At 38.4% G+C, this 21366-nt stretch overlaps 1 long non-coding RNA gene and 2 pseudogenes across 1 annotated transcript; 1 reads left to right on the top strand and 2 right to left on the bottom strand.

The window, feature by feature from the left end:
* Nucleotides 1-733: 733 nt before the first annotated feature.
* On the bottom strand, nucleotides 734-1408 carry LOC143847915 (GDSL esterase/lipase At2g31550 pseudogene; annotated as a pseudogene).
* A 9426-nt stretch (nucleotides 1409-10834) lies between these two features.
* Nucleotides 10835-16464, top strand: LOC143848505 (uncharacterized). Its single transcript, XR_013235399.1, has 2 exons — nucleotides 10835-10932; nucleotides 13299-16464. It is a non-coding gene; the product is annotated as an uncharacterized LOC143848505 (long non-coding RNA).
* Nucleotides 16465-16540: 76 nt separating this feature from the next.
* LOC143847914 (GDSL esterase/lipase At2g30310 pseudogene) lies at nucleotides 16541-21366 on the bottom strand (annotated as a pseudogene).

The raw sequence follows: 21366 nt of genomic DNA, 5'->3' as shown, positions 1-21366 counted from the left end.
GGAAAAATACAGATAGACCCCCTCAACTATCTGACATTTTCACTTCTAACCCTATAGTTTCGAAGTCACCAAAGACACCACCTGAACTTTATGACACATATAAGTAGACCCCTTCCACTGACAGTCCGTCACTTTAACCTGACGGAATGACTCAAACTAACCCGGGTTAATATTTTGAGGACAGAAATACCCTCCTCAGTGGTTTTAAGCCATTTGTAAAGGGATTAGGGTTACGCCATTTCCATCCAAGCCTGTTTCTTCCTAGTTGATAGTACCTCCTCTTCAATGGCATCAAGTGGCTCTTCTTCAAGACATCCACAACTACAGACAACGAAACCATACTAAACGCCACATTTCAAGAAAAAAACACTGTGAAAGACAAAAGCAACCCTAAAATATTATGGTTAATGTGCAAAGCATGATAATGATGTGAATGAAGACAAATAAAGCCTCGGCATCAAGGGTTTGTGTTGATAAATAAACAAGGGTTTGAATCAAACCATAATTTTTAGTTTTCAAGTATGAAAACCCTAATTTCTAGTTGGGGAAGACGAGGGCATTTTAGTTATCTCCTGCTCTCCGTCCACTCCGTCGCGTTAAAAAAAACCCAACGAAACCTCAGGGGGTGTCGTTGGTGACTTCGAAACAATAGGGTTAGACGTGAAAATGTCAAATAGTTGAGGGTGTCTATCTGTATTTTTTACCTAAAAAATAATCCTTTTTATCTTATTGACTATACATACTCTCCAAAATATACTCTCCAGGCATAGATAGATAGATAGAGACTGAGAGAATGAACCTTGATCAGAAGTTGAATCTTTTGTTGTAGAAAATCTTGGTACCCGCTTATGTTGTACTGCGACCTCCGTGTGGATATATCATAGAAGTTGTCAATGACATCATTAGTACCAGCACCAATCAGGATCAAAGAACCATTAATTATCTTAGAGGCCTCTTCTTCCCCTACCAACCCTTTAAGCCTAGCTAAATACTGCTTAAACATTTCTGGTTGCTTCATTACGGGAATGACGCCGCTCGACACCGTGGTCAGGTCATCGAACCCTGACCCAGCGGACGCAAAACACACACCCGTTCGCACGTCTTCATCAGATAGAAGTGGGTCTAAGAATGGTGGCATGAGTTGTTTGATACCAAAGTGAGACACTAGTAAATCAGGCACAAGTTTCCCATTAGAGAATCTCCCTGTGGCTAAGTGATTTGGAAAATTTACACCGTAGGGAGAGTGATTGGCCTTAACCCATGTCGTGATGTAATTGTTATTGCCTGTATCAACCGTGGAGTCACCAAAGATCAAAATGGCAGGGAATTTTGTTGGTATTGCTGCATTGGACATGCTTATAGTAGCACTTAGGTATACTAGGAGGATGGAGAGGAGGATGGTTCCCATGGTTAATTGTGTGAGAACTCTGAAATCTCAATGAATCAATCTCATTTATATATAGACTTCTGAGTTACTAAGCACGGGCCATGGATAGTTTCAAATAACCATTTCCAACAAGGCTTTTCTATGCCTGGTTCATAACCCGTTGCTTGATGTGTTAGGTTTTCTAATTGTGAAAATAGCGACCGTTTTTTAAGGTTGTGGGGCATGAATGGTTTTAAATAACCATTTCCAACGAAGCTTTTCTATGCCTGGCATAAATCGTTACTTGATGTCTTGCCGGTACAACACTACTCCACCTCTCTCTCTCTCTCTCTCTCTCTCTCTCTCTCTCTCTCTCTCTCTCTCCAATTAATTTGTTGAAATCTTTGAACAAGGTAGGCCCCACCCATATTTCTCAAGATGGACTATACGACCCGCACCATAGGATGATCCAAGCCGTCCATTTGATTGGCCACAACGTATTTTTCAAAATGAACTATACCGCCCACACCACAGGATGATCGAAACCGCCATTTGATTGGCCACAACGTATTTTTCAAAATGAACTATACGACCCACACCGTAAGATGATCCAAACCGTCCATTTGATGGGCCATGGGCCACAACGTAAATAGGTTGTACCGCGAAATCTCATTTCCATAGGATGATCCTATCCCTCCGATCTAAAGAGAAATTGCATATTATGGAAACCTCTATAGATTTGAGGGTTGCGATCATCCCACGGAAATGATTTTTGGGGTACAACCTATTTACATTGTGGCCCATCAAATGGATGGTTTGGATCATCCTATGGTGAGGGTTGTATAGTAACATTAAGGCCCAATAGTAGGCCCCACCCATATTTTTCAAAATGAAGTGTACTGTCCACACCATAGGATGATCCAAGCCGTCCATTTGACAGGCGCAACATAAATAGGTTGTGCCTCGAAAATCGCTTCCATAGGATGATCACAACCCTCCGATCTATAAGGTTTCCTTAATATGCAGTTTGTCTATAGATCGGAGGGCTAGGATCTTCCTGTGGAAATGATTTTTTTGGGACACGACCTATTTACGATGTGGCCCATCAAATGGACAGTTTGGATCATCCTATGGTGTGGGCCGTATGGTTCACTTTGAAAACATGGGCGGGGCCTATCTTGCTCAAAGATTTAAACAAATTAATTGTTGGGCCCACCCACCATTCATGTTGGAGAGAGAGAGAGAGACCGGTGGAGTAGTGCAGTAGTGCTGTACCCGCTGTAGGGTAGAAGAGGCGCGGGTATCATTGCACGGGCACACTGCCCTTTTTATAAGCTTTTAAAGCTTTTTAGCATCTGTCATTCTCTCTCTAACCATTTTAGACGTTCTTTAATTGAAGATTTTAACAATTACACCTCTTTCCATTTACTCCTAATGTTTCACTTGTGCTTTACTGTTTTATTTATGGGAGATGACATTTTCACTCCCCATGCAAGTAATGCAGAGGGGGGGATATCATCACCCTTTATGTATTTATACAAACGTTCATTACTTCATTTGCATGAGTTCTTAAAGACCTTTGAGCGCATTACTGGGGTTTAAGACCTTTGAGCGCATTACTGGGGTTTTATAGGAGAGTCCTCTCTTAGTGTAACACATGAAAAGCACAAAAACTCTTCTAACCTTCTTAAGGCTTATGTTCACATGAGACTATAATATATCTCAAGAGTATCTCAAGAGTAGCATTAAACTAATAAAGGGTTATTTGTTTTGGATTTTGAGAATTGATTTTGAGTGCAAAACTTCTTTTTTTTGGATGGGTAAGTGTGGACACCCCATTTTGACCGTGCCCTGCACCTCCTTGTTTTGTGCATAACTTTTTCAAATCAGTGTGTATGGATCCCAAATTACACTCTAGACTAGCTCAGGGTCCCACCGAGGTCCCTGTAAAATTTCGTCGAGATCCGAGCGCGTTTGCTCAGTGAACGAGCCAAGGGAGTGAGCGCAATGCAAACCAGAAGGGGGGTGAAGCATCTGAAAAGAGGGTTGCCCATGGGAGAAAAGACGGCAAATATATCATTTTTATACAAAAAGGGGAGTGAATTAGCCCGTCTGGGGCAGAACCGATTCGTGCGCCTATCAAATGTGGTGCGCCCATCAATATGGTAGTGTTAATATCAACGGCTCTCATTTTCATATAAAAAATCGAAAAAAAATCAGAAAGAGGAGGATTTTCATTTTTTCGTGAGGAGAGAGAGAGAGAGAGAGGAGAGAGAGAGTAGATCTCATCAGGTTTCATCTTCTCCGGCAGATCCACCGGCCGGAATCTGAGCTCCGATCGCACCACATCCACCCTCACCTCCACCTCCTTCTCCACCTTTCCATTTGCCATTATCACCTTCGTATCAGCCACTAATACTTAAATCCCATCCCATCTCAAACCCTCTTCTTCTCTATTCCTTAACCCAAATCAGATCCGACGATTTCCCCCATTATTTCGTTTCTAGCAGAGAAGGAGAGGAAGAGGATCTTATTTCGATCAAAAATCCGAGAGAGAGGGTTTTGCAGAGAAAAGGGAAAATTGGGTTTTCCTCCGCCAGCATCTCCTCCGGCCAAAATCCGGCAAGCAGCCGGTCACCGGTTCCGATCAACCTCTCTGATCCTCCTCCTTCACCTCCACCTGCAAGTTCCTTCTCCGATCGGATCCGTCCCAGCCTCCGTTCCTCACCGGCCATCTCTGCAAATCCGGTAATCTCTTCTTCTCCGGCGGATTGCTTACCGGATCCCGGCCAAATTCTCAGATCTGGAAGTCTAACTCTATCAACAGATCGGATTTTCTTCTTCTTCATTTTTTTTAAATAAAAGCCCTAGAGGAGCTAGTTTTCGAATCTGAGCTTTTCCTTCTTCTCTGATCTGTGCACATATCTCTTATGTTAGAGAATTTCATCGGCAATCTTGGTTACAATCTCAATCAGGTATTTTTATATATCGATTACTGCTTTAATCGATAGTTTGATGAAATGATAGGAAGATTTGAATTCTACTCGATGATTTTGTCTTTACAAAGCATTAGTAGTATTGATTTGTAGAAATAGTGTCTGATTCTTCATTGGATTGCCAGTAATGTGGATCTGATAAATAAGCATGTGATTCCTTATTTTGTGTATGATTCTGGAGTAAAAAGTTGTTTTACAAAGTAGAGTATCGGCATTCTCTTATTTTCGTTCTCTTGTTCTCTTATGGCTTAGATTGTAGCATAAGATCTTCTTGTTTTAATTAATTGGAATTTATGCTGTTTAGTTTTGATATTAGCACAATATATACGCTTTCATGTCATATATCATAGTGTTGAGTGCTGCATAAAGTCTATATGTCTTGTTTCTGTTTTGATTAATCATATGTGATTTTAAAAAGGATACAAAATCTGCAGGACATATGATGATATCGGTTAACATGCTTATTATCACTTTGACCAAAATCCCTTATCAGCTGCTTAATTGAGCGAATGACTTTATTCTTTAAATATCTTAAGATGTGCGTATCATTGGCATGGTGCCAGAGTTTGGTCTTCATTGTTGATTTGAAGCATATAATTGTGGATGGATTAGTTTAAAAACTTGTGATGGTCTCTATTTGATAAGATTGTTATGGATCTGTTGGGTTACTTCCTTGTCCAAACCTTGTTTGCATTGTAACCTGATCTATCATTCTCTTCTCCTCGAGCTTTAGCTTGGGCACTTGGCCCTATTCTTGTTTTTTCTTCACTTAGATTGACTTGTCCCTACGGAACAAGCTGATCTCTCTTATCAGGGCGATGAAGGCACTAGCCCAAGCCCATCATCTTTAGGGGACTCGCTCAATCCAAGCAGCGCTCCCCTCTTTTGTTTAGTAGGCCTACCCAACCTTTTGGATTTCTTTTAACCATTTTTTTTAAGAGAACCTTTCTCTGGGCAATGATAAGGTTACTTGGAGCCCGTCTTTGTGTTTTGTAGCTCACCGTTTTTGCACTTGAATCTGCACAAGTTGATGCCCCCTGTTATGCACCAAAATTCATAAAAATCAGAAATATCATTGCATGCATTTGTATAATTTGTTGAAAATTTAAGATTCTTCTTTCATGTTAAGTTTTGAGTTAGGTTCTGAAGATGAATGGATTGTTCAGGTGAGACTATCTTGAGAGCTTATCATACTTATTTCATTAGGCTACCCAGCGGCTGGTCTGGGCTAATTAATTTTATTTTTTATTTTAAATAAATTGTTTAATTGAAGAAGGAAATCAGATGATTTGCACTATTCAATGTCCTTGACACGAATATCGTCTGATTTCAAGGCGGTTTGTAGGAATATTATATGTGTAGGAAATCAGATGATTACTTTGGCATCATCTGATTTCATTGGAGTCCCCGTATTGGGGTTTGTGGTTGGTTTTGAAGTGTTTGATATTATTTTTACTTCATTAGGCTACCTAGCGGCTGGTCTGGGCTAATTAATGTTGTCTATCATGCTATTTGAATTTGAATTTGAATTTGAGATTGCCTAGTAATTCTTTTCTACTCTCTTGGTGGACTAGCGCAGTCTTCTAGACTTCTTTAGATAATAGAACTTGTACTAGGAGACATACTCTGTCTCGTTAGGCAATCCTCCTTTGGAGGCAAGCCTCATTTGTAGAATCCTCTCTGAGATTGCACCTCAATTTGTTCCTCTGTTAATTAGAGACCAATTTGGTCAATTAGTTGTCTTAGCCTTGCTTACCACTTGCAAGGGCAATGATAAGGTTACTTGGAGCCCATCTTTGTGTGTGTTTGGGAGACCCGCCCGGTCTCATTCTCTCGCTAGTCCTCCTCTTTGTGCGTCGTTTAGTTTTGGAAGAACACCCTACTCGGCTTGGCTTCATACCCCTACCCTTATGGGTATTGGGTTGCACATTTGTTGCACCCTAGGGCTAGGTAGCTGTCCGGCCCGGCTGGATGTTTTACCTTTGCCAAATATGCACAAGGTCTCTTATTCCTTTTGCTTGTAAGCTTCTCCTTAGTCGATAGTCCATTCGCATAGGAGTCAGCCTTGATTAAAGAGTCTTTGACTCATTCATCCTTTAGATAGTGTTATTAGAGAGTCTTTGACTCATTCGCCTTTTAGGTGGTGTTATAGGAGAGTCTTTGACTCATATTTCCTTCTCTTTAGAGAGTCTTTGACTCATCTATCCTTTAGTTGGTGTTAGTGGAGTCTTTGACTCGTGTTTCCTTCTCTTTTAGAAAGTCTTTGACTCATCTATCCTTTAGTTGGTGTTAGTGGAGTCTTTGACTCGTGTTTCCTTCTCTTTTAGAGAGTCTTTGACTCATCTATCCTTTAGTTGGTGTTAGTGGAGTCTTTGACTCGTGTTTCCATTTCTTTTAGAGAGTCTTTGACTCATTTATCCTTTAGTTGGTGTTATTGAAGTCTTTGACTCGTGTTTCCGTTTCTTTAAGAGTCTTTGACTCATTTGTTTGTGTGATGCTGTTGTCAGTGGAGTCTTTGACTTGTGTTGTTGTCAGTGGAGTCTTTGACTCGTGTTTCCTTCTCTTTTGAAGAGTCTTCGACTCTTGTATCCCTCAGTTGCTCTTTTTGGAGAGTCTTTAACTCTTTTATCCTTCAGTTGCTTTTATTAGAGTCTTTGACTCATTTATTCGTCAGTTACTGCTATTAGAGAGTCTTGGACTCATTTGCTCTTATAATGGTATTATTAGAGCCTAGTTTCTCCTTTTAACTCTAGAGTTCGTCCCTAGATTGTTGTTTTGTATATTCCCTCCGGTCTTTGACCAAAAGGGTGAAAACATCAGAAATTTTAAAATCCATAAACATTGAAATCATTAAAAATCTCAAAAACATTAGAAACTTAAAACACAAAAAATAGTTGATTTGCTGTAAGTGTTTGATAGGTAAAGAGTTCGTTTCGAACTACGTTGGCTTGATCCTCTTTCACGAGGTACGTAGTGCAGCTTGGGATTCTTATCCCAGGTCCAGCCAAACCTTTGTAAATATATCTTTTAACCCTTTTAAAAAAAATATATAAATCTTCCAAAGTATTATTTTTCGAAAAGATCTTCCTCTAGAGTTAGGACTTTGTCCTAGATAGAGAGTTGTAGAGTTAGGAGTTTATCTTGTGTTGTGTGGTTTGTTTGTGTTTGTGTTAGAGTTAGGGGTTTGTTACGCCTCCGTCCGGTCAGTTGGCGATTCACATCGCCGACTGATGACTAGGTCTAAGATGCGTTAGTGATCCTATTATTTTCTTTAGGAAATACAGCCTAGTTACACATATGTTGTAGGAACCACCTGCATTAGCTTAGGGCTAACCTGCATTTAGTTAGGACATATAGGGTGTCCTAAAATCTACAATTCACTGGAATTTAAATAATCGTACAAGAAACTTTAATAACTAGTCCGGTCTTTTAGATCGAGTCTAAGATAGAGGTCTAGGTGTCTTAGGCATCATAGCTTAGAATAGGTGCGAAGAACTACGTTGCCTTGATTCTCGTGGAGGCGGGGATACGTAGGCTTCTTTGGATGAACATCAGACCATCCGAGGACTCGGGCTAATGTTTTAGAGTCTTAGGATTTATTGTGTTGTTATTATATGTTTTGATGTGTTCTCTTACCTTCTTGTGCTGATCCTATACCTTTAGCTATAGCTTGCATGTGTTTGTACATCAGAACTTAGACACCTTTTAGGCATGTCACTCATAACCTAGCTATGCTTAGGTGACACATCTTTCATTTTATTTTATGTGTGTTTATTATCTTTATCCTCAGAAAATGCATGCTTAGGTAGACGATTCCTGAGGATTGTTCCCATTTCACATGATCTTTACCCAAACTTCTTTGGAGTTAATGAAAATGGCATAAGAGACCAAATGCTTGCACTCGGACGAATCGGGGGTGCTCTCAGACCTTCCCCATTCGTAACCAGGCACGAACCCATATATATTTCTGGTTATCCATTGCACAGAGGATTTGATTTTAGGGTTCCATGGCATATCCATGGATGGCGACTCTGAGTTTATTTCAGGTATGTCTTGGTTTCGAGCCTTGGCTCCGGATCGAGACATATCTCTTTCTTTTATATCGCCACTCGTGCTATGCTATGAGGTGGCATCCGTTTCGAGAGTTCCTTGGCAGAGCTCTCCATTCACGTGGATGATCCAGAGAGGTAGTGTAGGGATCAGTTCCCTCACCGTCGCCTATCTCGGATCGGGGTCCACAGTAAGCTGGGGTTAGGCGGACCCATTCTATTAAATTAAATAAAAAAAGATGATACAATAGCAGAAATCAAACTACTGCCCAATCTTTAGAACAATATCTAAGGAAAAGGGCAGAACAACTAGGGTCATGATATGAAGACAAACTCAAAATTTGGGCGGTTAGGATCATACTGCGGTGATGATTTTCAGGGTTCAACCTATTTACTTGGGGGGCACCTAATTATGTGGGCACCATGATATATTTTCTTGTTTCATGTACATGCTTTGTCGACCGTAGAAAAATCATGTTATCAATGCTCTTCTTAATCATTATAGCCAGAGACAACATACATCGCAGACCATATGCATTCTCTTTCAGAAGGAAATCATCATTTTCTCATTATCATAATTTGACGAATTCTTTAGTAGGGCACAATCACATTGTAGTACACCGAGCCAACATACTGAGTCCCATTATTGAATGATTTGCACCTTCCATTTGATTGTCATGTTTTGTTGATTTCCTTTTGCCAAAAATTCACACTGCTCGTGCAATCCGTTGTTCATGGCTGTTACAGTACTCAAGATGTTATCAACATTTAATCATAAAAGTGTAAAATAGTGAGCGGTGGCATTAACAAAATATGGTAGTGCACTAGTGCGGGTACTAGTCTCCTATAATGATTACTTGTTAGAATGAGCATGAGTTAGTTTTTTTTTTTTTTTTTGGCAGATACACCAAGCGATGGTGTATTATTGGACTTTCACATGACCTTGTTACAAAATTGAGTGAATGGTCTCCATTAGAGACTTGGTAATTGCTAGGTATGTTGATTGAGTAGGATGAATGGAATCCCAAAACGCAAACTTAGAAGCATCTGGACAAGTTGGACTGAATGGACTACAAAATGGTCCCAATTCTATCAACCCCGTAGCACAACACCCTCTATTTGTTTCTTCAAATCCTGCCCAAACAAATCCAAATAAGAAAAATCAGATTTAACTCGGTAGAATAAGTTGTCAATCTAATGTGTTTCTCTATAATAAAAAAATCAGAATCTTATGCTTAACATATTTTTGTGGATGATTCAAAATCCTTTCTGTTCTAAAAGCCTAAACCACTGAAATTTCGTCAATCATCTTTTGAGAAAATTCCATACCCTTGTTTTCTTAAATTTTCCCACTCTATCCAATTTTGGCAGGGTATATTCACCATTTCGCATGTAAAGATATCGGCCACCTGTAATCTTCACCATGCCACGCGTTTTCATCTGTGCTTGTCATCTCCGTTGGTTTGTCCGCTAATAGAATACTAGCGAAACCTTCCCCATCTTCTCTCTGCCTGGATTTCTTCTTCTCGAGCTCGCTTCCATCTCCATCGCCAACACCACTATACCAAGAATCTTGGTAATTTCTTGATTAAAGCTCTCACCACTGGCTGTTTTTCTACTTTTTATATTTTAAGGTTTTTTCCTTTTAGTTTTTTTTGTAGGGTTTTTTAATGTTTCGTGGTTGATGCAGATGTTAAAGAATTTTACCAGCAGAGCGATCCAAGTTAGGATTTCTCCTTATTTAATTTAATTTTTTTTTCTTTGTTATTGTGTTCTCTTATTTTTCCTGCATGTCTGGTTTCCTGTAGGTTTTTTGATACATAGATTCAATGTTTTGTATTCTTTTCTTTTTTTCCAAAATTTTCTTCATGTCATTGTGTTCCCTTATTTTTTCTCCATTTCTATTTTCCTATAGGGTTTTTGATATATAGATGGAATGTTTTTATTTTGTTCTTTTCTTTCGTTTGTGTATTTTATTTTTTATATTATTGGAGGTTTGATTCTGCTATTTTTTCATATTAGAACTTCTTTGTGGTAACATTTTGTTTTTTTCATGGATCTGAGAGACGAGACCAGCTTCTTTCACTTATTGCATCTTCAATTGAATCTACTAACTGAAAATATGCATTTCTTGTGGGTGGAATTTTAGTATGGTAATACACAAACACACACTGAGTTTTTAACTTCTCAGTCTCTATCTCTTTCAGTTAGGCATGACTTTCCTGAAGGTAAGCTCCTATTTCTAGGGTGGATTAGAGAAACATTCTATCGGTAAGTACTATTTTTGGATTTCCTTAGTCATTTTGTATTTTAGGAATATGATAAAATCCGTTTTACTTGTTTGATTTTTATTTTATGCCTTCTCATTTTTTTATAAACTTCTTTTATAGTCTACATTCAGTTGATTCTGCTTTTGGTTCATTGTCCATGCATGTGGGGATTTCAAATGTGGTCATCTTTGCTGGTACTCTGTCATGCAGTCACAAGTTACTGGGAGGAAGCCCTTTGACATGAATCACAGGTACTGGGGCATCTATTCAGAATAGAACTGCTTCTTTCTCTAGCAATGAGCTTGTAGACCTGCATGATCTTCCTGGCAAGCATTGCACCACAAGGGAAGGGGGAGCGTTGCACACATTGATGATTTTAAGTACTTAAGCTTGCTAATCCATTGGTTTTTTACTGTTTATGAATTCTATTCATGGCAAAGCTCTGCTTGTAATTTCCTTGCTTCTCATCTCTTAAGTTGCAAAATATTTCGAGTAATTAAAAATTCTTGAAGAAAAACTATGTTTGTTTTGTGTTTATATGATTCCTTTTTTGGAAAATGGGTCTTTTAATTTTTGTGGTCTTGTGTATTTTTCATGGTTAGTAGGATCGCAAGAGTAGTTTGGGCTAAATTTGGTTTTTATCTTCAATTATCTCTGACTGGGTGCTTATGGTTTCTCTCTTGTGTTGGTTATTTGGTAACTGAGTTAACTGGTACTCATGTAGAGTTTTGTCAATTTCATATCATTGGGATTTGAGTCTTGCTTTCAAAATAATGTACCCAAAAGAAAATACAGCTACACATTAATACAAAATGCAACACTAGAACGAAAGAAGAGTTTTTTCACATCAAAACATATCCAAACTAAATTATTCAATTAATAAGATATAAGAGAGGAGAAGAATTACTAGAATACAGTTCCCTCAAGCAATCTTCATTTAGTCGGTGTATAAATTGAGAATCCAACAGTAAGGTAAAATTTGCATCTGATTGTGCCTTGGGCTTTCCCAAGTGGACACTGAGACTTGGCAGATCACGAGCCTTTTTTGTTATCCAATGGGGCTTATGTGAATGTCAACCAGTAAACATGCTGCTTGAGAACCAACAGTGTGCTTCCACAAATGACACTGAGAGTTTGAGACATGCAAATGGAGAATCCACTTATTTTAGACAACATATTGACAACCAAGTCCACTTCTCTTCCCTTCAACAAGATAGCTGGGTTTTTATGAACATAATTCATAGATGAAATTGGGAGACAAATTGTTCATGTTAACCAAGTGGTAAAGGCTTTCTGCACATTAAATAGACCAATACTTTCCTTCAACAATATTTCCAAAAAGAGTTTTTTACATCATTAAATAGATCAGTACATTCCTTCCGGACTGTAGCCTTCCCTAACCATGGTTTATGGCCTTCTTGTGAGATCTTCTATTGTTAAGCCTGAATGGTTTATTCCTGAATGGCTCTTTATTGTTTTCTTATGTATGTTATGTTTAATTGTGTTAAGACCCTTTATGTGATTTAACTGGTGGCACTTTTACTCATTGTTCAGAAACCAGTCAATGTAATCACGTTGTATTTTGTATCTTTGTGTCAAAGTTCACCTTATTTTAAAATGATATACGATGCATTGCATATGATCTTTTCTATTCCTTATCTACAACACTAAATCAAGTGATTTTTTAAGACTACTGGCTCAAATTTGTTTAGGTTCTATTTCTATAGATTTTGGGAATCCTTTACCAACTTCTTTTCGCTAGATAAACTCTCACATGTAGCACATTAGAGGTATGCAAGGCTGCCAATAGTCATCCCAATATATGGAGGACTCTACATTGATCAACATGCCTTAAAACTAGCTGATTTTTTTTAATGATTTCCGGATCTATGTTACCATCATTGTAACTAAGTTTTGCAATGTTTGTTTTATGAATCTGAGAGGGAAGTTGATGAGTCTGTGCATAATCTTGCACTACCCAATCAATTGTTTGCCAATGCAGTGGATGCTAGGCAGGTTGTCACTTTTGCTTTTACTTGGTGGCCGCTGATGATGGGTTTGTCAGACCAAAAATCAGGATAGGGGCAATAGCTAGATGTATGCTCCTTCTTTTCCTGCTTTCTTTTATGACATGCCATGGATCCTACGTCCTAGGTTGAAAAGGAGTTGCCAATTTGCATGCAGCAACACATATCGTGTGTGATCTATGCAACATAATAGAGGACTATTGTTATTTGCTTCTGCAAATATGTGAAATTCATGTATAAAATAGGTGTATGTAGATCTGGATATGCACTTAATTTTCAGCAGAATGTGCCTTCTCATTTAGTTTATGTTTTATATTTTGATTATTGAATCCAAAAAGAGTTACTTTCTAAATAATTTATGCATTTCTTTTTTTGTCTTTGTTCTCCAATTTCTCATGTCGAAAAGGCAGAGAATGTTTCAAGAATGTTGTCATTTTTTAGTTCTATTAGATAACTACTCCTATTTGGATTTTGTTTTATTGTATCTTCTTCAACATTTAAATTGAATCAGATGTGCCTTTATTTTATGGACTTTAATACCTTATCTTCTTATTTATCGCAGTTTTGAGGTGATATATTTTTTTTTGCAGGAAAAATATTAATCTGCAAGTTGTGTGTATTGTTGGTAACTATGAATACGTATGTGATTAGGCCTTCATTATATTTCATTATCATTTAATGTGGTATGTAGGGATAGAAGCCAAACACATTTGCATTAGAAATTATAGCTTCACTTTGCCATCATTGCAAAAGGAAGTATGTAGCTTTTCCCTTGGTTTCAACATTTTCTGCAGGTTGAAGGATCGTCTCTGGCATGACAGCTACAATTAAAGAGAAAGCAACACAACATTACACACATGAGCTTTCACACCCTCTTTTGTATGCTTTACTCTTATTAAGTCCATGACCTTATCTTCTTTTGTCTCATTTACTCGTGTTTTGAGGTGATTTTGATTACTATGAAAAAATTTAATGCCCTGTCTGTAATTCAACGCCTAAACGTAAATTTGAGTCCATCACATGAAACAAACATCTTCAAAGATTATCTAATGGTCTTTATGGAAATAAGCCAATTCTCTCAATTTTTTTGGGTTATTTTTCGATGAACTTTGGGAAGCCTTTAGAGGTTAGAGTTCCCTTTTTTCACAAAAATCACTGATTTTGGCCTTTGGGCTATAAAGTCTCTATATCTATGGGCAGGGAATATGAACAAGGGGTGAACTTGCACATGAAAAGTATATATTTTGGTGAAAACCCGAAACATGGGCCCCTCTTATCAAATTAAAACATTTCATTAGAATTCCTTTATTTTAACCAAGAATACAGATTTTGGGCTGCAAGGTCCTTGTAGTTAGGCAGGGCATACAAACATGGGTAAACTTGGACGATGGAAAACATGAAACTTGGACATGAACAAGCTTAGACATGAAAAGTATGAAATTTTATGGAATCTTGAAAAAAACGGGTCCCTTTTTTTAAAAAAGAAAGGGGCGGGCCCAGTGCACGAGGCTCCCACCATTGCGGGTTCTAGGGAGGGCTAGATGTACACAGCCTTACCCCTGCTTTTGCAGAGAGGCTGTTTTCGTGACTCGAACCCGTGACCACCAGATCACAATGGAGCAACCTTACTGTTGTGCCAAGGCTCGCCCTCTTATTAAATGAAATTTTTTTATCAGAGTTCCTTTATTTTCTACCGAAAAAATACAAGTGTTAGACTACAAAATCTCTATAGTCAGGTGTTAGGAAGGGGATATGAACAAGGGGTGAACTTGGACAATGGAGTCATGGTCCCTTTTCTTAAATTAAAACATTTCAATAGAGTTCCTTTATTTTCTACCAAAAAATACATATCTTGGGCTGCAACGATGTGCGTTTGTCCTCCAAGAATTGCATTCTTTTGTTGCCTGCACCCACAATCCAACTTGATTTCACCCACCCAAACTAGCCCTAAGTTTCTATCTATGATTGCATTATCCTCTTGTTAAAGTTGCAGGTTCTCCTTGTTGTGTTCTCTTTCTTGGTTTGGTTTGGTCATGGCTTTTGTTCATATTTTTTCTTAGAAATGCTAGATCTGGTTTGAAATTGGTACGTTTATCACTTGGGATGTTGTTTATTAGATTTTCTACTCAAGGATTCTGATAGATTACTGGTATTATTTTTTTCTTTTATTTCCGGTTCTGGTAGGCATGAACTAAATTGCTGTCATATTTTATGATTTCCTTACGAAACATGGCCAGGCCAACAATTCAACACAGATAAAAAATTTTGGGAGTATTCTAATTGTACATCCATATTCTTGGTTGGCTAAAATTTGTGTACACCCTCATGTTTGTGGGGGATATGTTTGCTTTGGATTGGCCCGAGAATGTTTGTGAGGGCACAGAAAATTGAGGCATTGGCTTCGGAAGTAAATAACATTCTTTGTTCCGAGACAATCAAATGAGGGATTAGTTCCAAGTTTAAACTAATGTAGTTGATCCTGAATTTATATTAACCTTAATGTGACGGATAGAGTTCGATTAAAGATGCTAGATGTATGGTCTATGCAAGTGGTGTGAAACATAAATGCACACGGTTTTAAGCTATGTGATATACATAGTATTAATTATCCTTCAAAATGTACCATTCAAAAAAAAAAAAAACCTTCAAAATGCATGATGCCGCTTGTTATAAATGCAGACCAATGCAGACCTTTGTTACCACTTGGAGGGCCATGGATGATGGGTTTGGCAGACCAAAATCAGGATAGGGGAATTAGCTACAACATGCATGTATATATGCACACATTTTTCAACTAAAGTTCACACATGTAGCGTAGCTAAACTCTGACATACGGTGTGTTACATTGGATGGTGGGTCAAAGCCAAGAGAAATGGCTTTGACTTTTAGTTCCTATTTTACTCTATTCACTCTTTTCTAGCAGAAATCTTCACTCCTTGTCTCCGGGGTATCTGTTCTTTTTTTAATCTATTCAAGCTTGGAGAGGGTGGATTTGGGCTTGTTTACAAGGTAATTTTTCATCTTATAATCCACATATTATTATTGCATCATGAATTTTGGTTGACAATATATAGGGAAAACTAGCAGATTGCCAACAAATAGTAATGAAGAGGCTTTCTAAGGTAATTCCCAACAGGGCCCAAACAAGTTCATGAAGGGGCCCAAGCAATACACGAATCTTGTTTGGCTTTTTGGTTGGTGTATACAGAGGGAAGCGCCGATGTTGATCTATGAGTACATGCAGAACTGAAGTCTCGATCCATAATTTTTGGTTTAGCCCTAAGTCTTTCATAGTTTCACTTTAACGGAATTGCATTCCTTATATATCTCTTTCTAGATTGTGTGCAAATAAAGGGTTTTGCATAATCATTAGCAGAGTTTTTTCTAAGAGACTTGTGAGACATGATGTTTGGGTTAATTGCATGATATCAGCATGATTGGAGTGGTTAAAATTATGGGCTCTATCATGAAGATGAAATAGCACATAAACTACACATCATATGATCCAAACCATTCCAATTAGAGACATGAAGTGCAAGTGTGCTGTAAAATCTCTTATTGTATGAGCTTCCCTCAACTATTATGGGCCATTGTCCGAGCCTCTGAGGTAAGTAGGTAACTCAAGCATTATATGCTCGAGAAAGAGAGCCTGTGAAGAAGAGCATTGGGTGCCGGGCAGACCTAGGTTCTATTAGGAATTTTTTCATGTAAGCCGAAGAAAGAAATTGAATAAGATTGTGTTTTTTTCTTCTTCCACACAGCTTTATTTCATCTGTCTTGGTTGGTTAGAATTTGATTTGGATGATGTTTTAATGACAACATGCCTTTTCATTCATCTTTTTTGGGTTTTCTTTTGAGGAAGTTTGCATGTTTTCGAAAAAAAAAATGATAAATACCAAATTGTGTTGTAAATGCCTTTGTCGGTTGCACGTGCACTTTTACTAGTATCCATAAACGGGTCATACATATTTCCATAGAATATTTTGCTCCCAGGAAGGGATGCCTGTAACTCAGGCAACAATTTCTTGAGCTTGGAATTATAGTTGAGGGCATCCTTGTTCTGATTGTCAACGCATGTTTTGTCGGCCGGAGTCTTAAAATTTAAACTTCTTTGGATCAGCGTACACCCGAGGGGACCCAGACCAGCTACACCGAAGATTTGACCTCCGAGACCATAGATCTCCTACACATGAACATAAACAGGAAGAAAAAAAAAAATTGAGCAGAGTTGAATATTACATGGCAAGAGTAATTTAAAAATGATTTATTGTTAGTGTTATTTTGCAATCCAATAAGTTGTGGGTTTCCAACATAGCTTCTAATCGTTTTTTGTGCCTATGCATCTATAAAGAATCGCTTCGATTTTGGGTGGGGGGGGGGGGGATTTAAACTTGAAAATTCTAGCACAGAAATCATTTAACCAAACAATGGAGAAGACAAACAGGGGTAAAACAGTGAGACATAAAGAAGCATTAGACAGAGGGAGATGATATATTGGGCAAGTGATATATTTGGCCCTTTTTATACTTGGAACAGCCCCCTTTAGTGTAAAAGAGTACTCATAAATAAACTAGAGGGGGACTTTCCCAAGTATAAAAGGGGCGAATATATCACTTCCCTTCATTTGTTGTACCTTTTGTTAAATAGGTTGTGCTCCATAAATAATATCCATATGATGGTCTTAGCCCTCCAATCTGAAGAGGGTTCTATGGGTATGATTTTCTTGGTCGAATAAATGAAGGATTTGGATGATTTAACTATGCGGGATCCACCATATAAAACTCTCGTTATCCTTTTTACAAAAAAAAAAGTCCTTTTTCACAAGTGGTAGATTTTGTTGCGACTCTGACACAGGATGCCTTTACATCATTGAAAGTATGACTATTGATTAAAGAATTACACTGCGAACATCGTTACACCCCCCCCCCCCCCCCCCCCCCCCCCCCAACCCACGCACACCCCAGCCCCGGTGCAAACACCCCCCAAAAAAAGTGGCATTAGAGCCCTTTTGGAACCATTTGAAATACGTTGTCTAATATTTTTTTGATATTCTATGAACATAGTTGGAGAGAGAGAGAGAGATCTAGAGGTCTAGAGGGTGGAACTCATGACATGTTTATTAAGGAAACCTAAGGTCCTGTTTGTTTAAGAATTTTACAACCAATTGTGATTGCCTAACCTATTATTGAATTCAAAATTACGTTCAAATTTGAGTCCAATAATCAGTTTGGCACTCACAATCAGTTTTCACACTCCCAATCTTAAAAGAACGTAAGAGATTTTCTAAGGATGGGGATTTTTGAAAGAAAAGAGAAATTTTAGGAGAGGTTTATGTTGAACTGTTCAAGGAGTGGAAGTGTTTAGATCTATGACAATAAACATCTTGTGGAAGGAAGGTGTACAATAAGAGAGGAGGGATTCTAAATGAGATAAGTGAGTGGAAGAGAAAGGCCCTGCACCGTAACCGATCGAAAAATTGGGAGAAAGTTTAAGAAAAACAATAAAAATAAGACTTGACTTATGTCAAACTGAACAGCCACAGGTCCTGAGTTCAAACCTCCTTGATAGTAAAAATCTATATGCAATGGCCAAACCCAAAAGAGTTTGCCAGGTGTAGGTGTAGGCCAACCCTTAAAGATTAAATAACGCCAACTCCAAAAGGGTTAATTTGGTCCACAAAATGTGATCCTTTTGTCTTATTGTCCATATATATATATATATATATATATATATATATATATATATGAGGAAAGTGTCTCTAGTCTCTCCCCTAGATAAGCTTATCTACTCCTCCCTTTAAAAAAACACAATGGGCCCACGCTGTTTGGATGATCCAAAGCATTCATTTGATAGGTCCTAACATAGATAGGGTGTGCCCAAAAAATCAGCACCAAAGGGTCATCCTAGAACTTCATTTTGTTGGGCACACCGTGTCCAAAATGGACGCATATAAACGTGGACGTTTATATGTGTCTATTCTGGGTACCACAAGGCACCACAAAACGAAGTTCTAGGATGACTCTTTGGTGCTGATTTTTTGGGCACACCCTATCTATGTTAGGACCTATCAAATGAATGCTTTGGATCATCCAAACAGCGTGGGCCCACTGTGTTTTTTTAAAGGGAGGAGTAGATAAGCTTATCTAGGGGAGAGACTAGAGACACTTTCCTCTATATATATATATATATATAAAATAGAGTTCCTAAGGTGTCACCTCATATAGCTTATATGAGGTGGCGCTTAAAAATGAGTGGTTTGGATCGCCCCAAAAATGTGGGCCCCTCATGTTTTGTGAGCGCCACCTCATATAAGCTATATGAGGTGACACCTTAGGAACTCTATTCTCATATATAAAATAGAGTTCCTAAGGTGTCACCTCATATAGCTTATATGAGGTGGCGCTTAAAAACATAAATGGCCCACTTTGTTTGGATGATCCAAAGCATTCATTTGATAGGCCCTCACATAGATAGGGTGTGCTCAAAAAATCAACTTCATAAGATCATCCTAACCCTTCCATTTGTGGAGGTTGAAATGGATGGGTATAAACCTCCATAAATCTGCCCATTTTTAACCTCCATAAATGGAAGGGTTAGGATGATCCTATGGACCTGATTTTTTGTAGGCACCATATCCATCTAAGGGCCTTTCAAATGAGTGGTTTGGATCGCCCCAAAAATGTGGGCCCCTCATGTTTTGTGAGCGCCACCTCATATAAGCTATATGAGGTGACACCTTAGGAACTCTATTCTCATATATAAAATAGAGTTCCTAAGGTGTCACCTCATATAGCTTATATGAGGTGGCGCTTAAAAACATAAATGGCCCACTTTGTTTGGATGATCCAAAGCATTCATTTGATAGGCCCTCACATAGATAGGGTGTGCTCAAAAAATCAACTTCATAAGATCATCCTAACCCTTCCATTTGTGGAGGTTGAAATGGATGGGTATAAACCTCCATAAATCTGCCCATTTTTAACCTCCATAAATGGAAGGGTTAGGATGATCCTATGGACCTGATTTTTTGTAGGCACCATATCCATCTAAGGGCCTTTCAAATGAGTGGTTTGGATCGCCCCAAAAATGTGGGCCCCTCATGTTTTGTGAGCGCCACCTCATATAAGCTATATGAGGTGACACCTTAGGAACTCTATTCTCATATATATATATATATATATATATATATATATAGAGAGAGAGAGAGAGGAAAGTGTTGGTGAGCTTAAGCTCACCAAACTTATGGTGAGCTTAAGCGCCTCAATCACATGGGTCCCATATTTTCTGTGGTGATCCAAACCATTCATTTGCAAAGCCCTATCATAGATAGGGTGTGTACAAAAAATCAGCTCCATAGGATCATCCTAACCCCTCCATTTGTGGAGGACAAAAATGGGCAGATTTGTGGACAAATAATGTCTGTCCATTTTGACTTCCACAAATGGATGGGTTAGGATGATCCTATGGAGCTGATTTTTGGTACACACCTCATCTATGTAATGGCCTTTCAAATGAATGCTTTGGATCATCCTAACAAAGTAGGCCCCAATGTGATTGGGCGCTTAAGCTCACCAAACTTTTGGTTAAGCTCACCAACACTTTCCTCATATATATATATATATATATATATATATATATATATATATATATATATATATGAGAAAACGGTTCCTACACATATGTGTAGATAAGTTATCTACACACTAGCTTGAAATACAGTGGGAGCCACATTATTTGGGTGATCCAAGCCATCCATTTTAAAGGCCCTCACATAGATGGGGTGTCCATAAAAAATCAGATCCATAGGATCATCCTAACCATTCAAACTGTGGAGGCAAAAAATGGACTAATTTGTGAAGGTTTAAAGACATCCATTTTACCTCCACAAATCGTAGGGTTGGGATGATCCTATGGATCTGATTTTTTGTAGACACCCTATCTATGTGAGGGCCTTTAAAATGGATGGCTTGGATCACCCAAACAATGTGACCCCCCACTGTATTTTAAGCTAGTGTGTAGAGAACTCTCTACACATATGTGTAGGAACCGTTCTCTCTCTCTCTCTCTCTCTCTCTATATATATATATATATATATATAGAGAGAGAGAGAGAGAACCTTAATCAGATTTTGAATCCTTTGTTGTAGAAAATCATGGTACCCGCTTATGTTACACATCAACCTCCTTGTGGGTATATCATAGAAATTGAAAATGAAGTCATTAGAGCCAGCACTAATCAGGATCAAAGACCCATTAATTATATTAGAAGCTTCTTGTTCCCCAACTACCACTTTAAGTCTAGCTAAATACTGCTTAAACATTTTTGGCCGCTTCGATACGGGAATGAGACTGTTTATTGCCGTGGTCGGGTCATCGAACCCTGACCCAGTGGACGCAAAACTCACACCTGTTCAAACGTCTTCATCAGATAGAACGGGGGCACGAGTTGTTTGATGCGCAATTGAGACACTAGTAAATCAGGCACAAGTTTCCCATCAGAAAATCTCCCTGTGGCTAAGTGATTTGGAAAATCTACGCCGTAGGGAGGGTGATTGGCCTGAAGCCATGTCTTGATGTGATTATTGTTGCCTGTGTCCACAGTGGAGTCACCAAAGATCAAAACAGCAGGGATTTTTGTTGGTGTTGCTCCATTGGACAT

The sequence above is a fragment of the Tasmannia lanceolata genome, unplaced genomic scaffold, assembly GCF_043159265.1.
Source record: "Tasmannia lanceolata isolate RefF3 unplaced genomic scaffold, GAP_Taslan_0.1 ptg000016l, whole genome shotgun sequence".
Classification (NCBI taxonomy): Eukaryota; Viridiplantae; Streptophyta; class Magnoliopsida; order Canellales; family Winteraceae; genus Tasmannia; species Tasmannia lanceolata.
The sequence above is the reverse complement of the archived record's forward strand: the minus strand, read 5'-3'. Positions and strand labels throughout refer to the sequence as shown.